The sequence below is a fragment of the Armigeres subalbatus genome, unplaced genomic scaffold (genome assembly GCF_024139115.2).
Source record: "Armigeres subalbatus isolate Guangzhou_Male unplaced genomic scaffold, GZ_Asu_2 Contig486, whole genome shotgun sequence".
In the NCBI taxonomy this organism is placed as follows: Eukaryota; Metazoa; Arthropoda; class Insecta; order Diptera; family Culicidae; genus Armigeres; species Armigeres subalbatus.
In genome coordinates this window covers 173,541-176,762 of record NW_026943245.1, presented here as the reverse complement: position 1 = coordinate 176,762, position 3,222 = coordinate 173,541, and the positions used below count along the sequence as shown (strand labels likewise).

Below are 3,222 nucleotides of genomic sequence, written 5' to 3'. Positions count from 1 at the left end.
GTACCCGAACCCAAATTAGAGTAACCACGGTTTTGCCGAATCTGGGTCACTTTGACATGATTCTGGGTAGGTCCAGGTTAGCGTGTGTACTTTTTTTCAAACAAAACAAGCACTCGCGATCAGGGCTGCCATATTTACAGATTTATCTGTATTTTACAGATTTTTAAACGTCAATACAGACATGATACAGATTACAGATTTTATACAGATTTTTCAAATAGAGTACAGATTCGTACAGATTTTTTGTTATTTTGAATGTTATCGTCCCTATAAAAATCACGTACAAGATCTAATGAAAATTCTAAATAAAATCCCTTAAGTCTAAACTGTAGAGCTTATTGTGAGAATAGGCAAGCAGGTTTGGTGGAAAACTATCATATATATACTATCTGCCATGGTTCACCACAGGCATTTAACTGACGGCAAATTTCCACGATTTCTTTGAATCACATTTCAGGTGGCTCTCCGGTGTGCTTCAAATAAACTCTTTTTCGATGCTATTGCCGATGGATATCCCGGATAAAAATTTACAGTACCTCGTATGGCATAATCCATTGGAGTACAATAGATTGTATGGTAAACAAAATAATCTATTGTACGTTTATTGTAGTTTTTTCACGGTCATAAAAATCTTTTATTGTGCTTACTTTAAGTGCACAATAAATTTAACTGTTACTAATACATTCTATCTTGTTTTTATTGTGCGCTTATGTTTTGTATTGCTCATGCCAAAATTAAATATATTATACAAGTATTCTAACTGGGTGATCAGAAAATCCGTCGTGAAGAAAAAAATATATAATTTTTAAGCATTTAATTTGTTTATTGTATTAATGAAATGACAATTGAATACAATATAGTAACAAAAGGTTTAATTATTAAATGAAAAAAAAAGTTTTACCGATTTTTAAATAAATACTTTTTATTTCAGGTCTGTAAATATTCATATTTTGACCAGGTTGAATTAAAAATATAAAAAGAAACAAAAACTTTTGCATATTATTTTACTCGAAGATTGGCTGGATTTATTTGAGCGTGTAAGTTTTGTTTATGATTAGTGGAATGAAAAAATGAAACTGATGTTGTGGTGCAGGAAGTGTCCCTTCCTAACGAATTCTAAAAGTGGGCAAGCGGCGGATCATAGGTGAGTATCTATAATGTTAACATCATAATACCGGATGATTTTGATGCGAAAGAACTTTTAAAGTATCTTTAGGAAGGGGTTCTTAATTTCCACCGCTGAAGCAGTTCGGAACATTTTTGTTAACATGCATCCTTGTTCCTTTTCAGGAGGAAGTTTATGGTAAGACCACGTAAGACAGAATATCGTTATTATTGGCCTATCTTACCAATTAGATACAATAATAGCTGATACAGGTAACTTTTCTTTTTTTCTTAAAGTACTTTTTGTAAGGAACTGACATGCTTTTATAATTAACATTTTTTACAGGTTCACACATAACCTGATGTGTTAGAGACAACGACTAACTTCGATTCACCCACTCAAGAAAAAACGTATATAAGTCTTATAGGAGACATATCAAACTCCCTTTCCTGGTGGCTGAAATTACAGCGTGCTCAGCGAGTATAGCGAGGTGCATCATCGGCGCATTTGATTTTAACGTCAATGCATCAGTGACTAAGCAACAGCAAAGCGCCAAACAACAATACTAACACATTAAATTTCGGATTGAATGAAAACTAATTTGAAATCGATCAAAAACTGAATTAAAACAAAATTTAAATTGAATTCAAATGAAATTGAAATATAATTAAAATAAATTGGAATTAAATTCAAATTCAAATTATTGTTGAATCACATTGAATTGAAATTAAAGTAAAATTAAGATCAAACTTATTGAACATTAACCTTATATTAAAATAAAATTAAATTGAAATCATATCAATAAAATAAATTGTAGGACATAAAGTTGTATTGTATTTCTATTGTAATATTAGAGTAAAATGTATTCTAAATCCTATTATATTTATATTGTAAAACAATAAAAAAGTGAGAGAAAACATTCAACATACATTATTTTCTATTGTTTTGTCCCTCTAAATCGTCCCATTGGAGAACCGTTGAATCAATTGTTTTGCTCTGAAAAATGTATGGAAAATTTTCGATTTTTTTATTGTAAAGATACATAACAACCCCCCTTTTTTATTGTAAAAGTCCCATTTACAGTTCATTTTATCGTGGAAAACCATTATTTTCTATGTGATTTAATTGTTAAAATTCCATTATATTCAATGGTAAATCCTTTGTTTTAGATGGTGTTGTTACAGTAAAAATTATGATATTTTAATTATATTTTTTATCCGGGATTGCCTTTCCATAATTCAAACCCAGTAAAATTTCACTGCCACACATAAACCATACTTGAAACTAATAATTTAATAATAATATAAATTGAGGTATGAGTGTTTTCTGCGTATTTGACAAACTGAAACTCAACTGTTTCAGATAAAGAACTGTTATTTCTATTGAAATTGATTGGGCCTCAAAAGAACACAAAATATGTTTTAAAGAAGTTTCGAATATTTGAGTCTAAGTAAGTAAGTAAGTTAAGTAAATTAAGATGTTTCACAGTCACACTTAAAATTGTTTTGCCATTGTGATTTATTCTTCATTTATACTTTTACTTAATTGGTAGAAGTAAATAGACAGGTTTAATTCATATCTATGGAATACATAAGATATTTATTACTATAGTTTATTACACAACAATTGCTATATTTTGTTATTTTGATATATACCTGTGTCATGAGCATCAGTTGATTGGGCATGTATGAAAAATAACAAAATATAGCAATTGTTGTGTAATAGAATTTAGTAATCTTTATTTAGACATTGACAAAAATCATTCCGAATTTTGGTAGAATATTGTAGAAGCTACCCAAAATATTTGAACAACATCAGTTGTAGAATCATGATAAAATTTTTGCTGAAATCGAATAATGATTAAGATGAGATGCGGTTTTCAAAAAACAACATGAATTTCGGAAAGATTCAATTTTGAATGTGAATCCTAACAACTGAGAAAATTTAAGTGATGTGATGCTTCTACATAATTGCAAAGAGCCCCCTTAATAGGTTTTAACGGATTTCTGGGATCTCCAATTTTGTTTAACTGGCTTAAAGAACTTATTGAAAATGTTAACATCACATTACAATTATCAGAATCGCTTTTTTGCATGATTTATAAAAAAAACTATTTT

At 29.3% G+C, this 3,222-nt stretch overlaps 1 long non-coding RNA gene across 1 annotated transcript; it reads left to right on the top strand.

Annotated features, from left to right (window-relative positions):
- Window positions 1–990: 990 nt before the first annotated feature.
- On the top strand, window positions 991–1,919 carry LOC134204250 (uncharacterized). Its single transcript, XR_009977816.1, has 3 exons — window positions 991–1,144; window positions 1,291–1,377; window positions 1,451–1,919. It is a non-coding gene; the product is annotated as an uncharacterized LOC134204250 (long non-coding RNA).
- The last annotated feature ends 1,303 nt before the right edge of the window (window positions 1,920–3,222 follow it).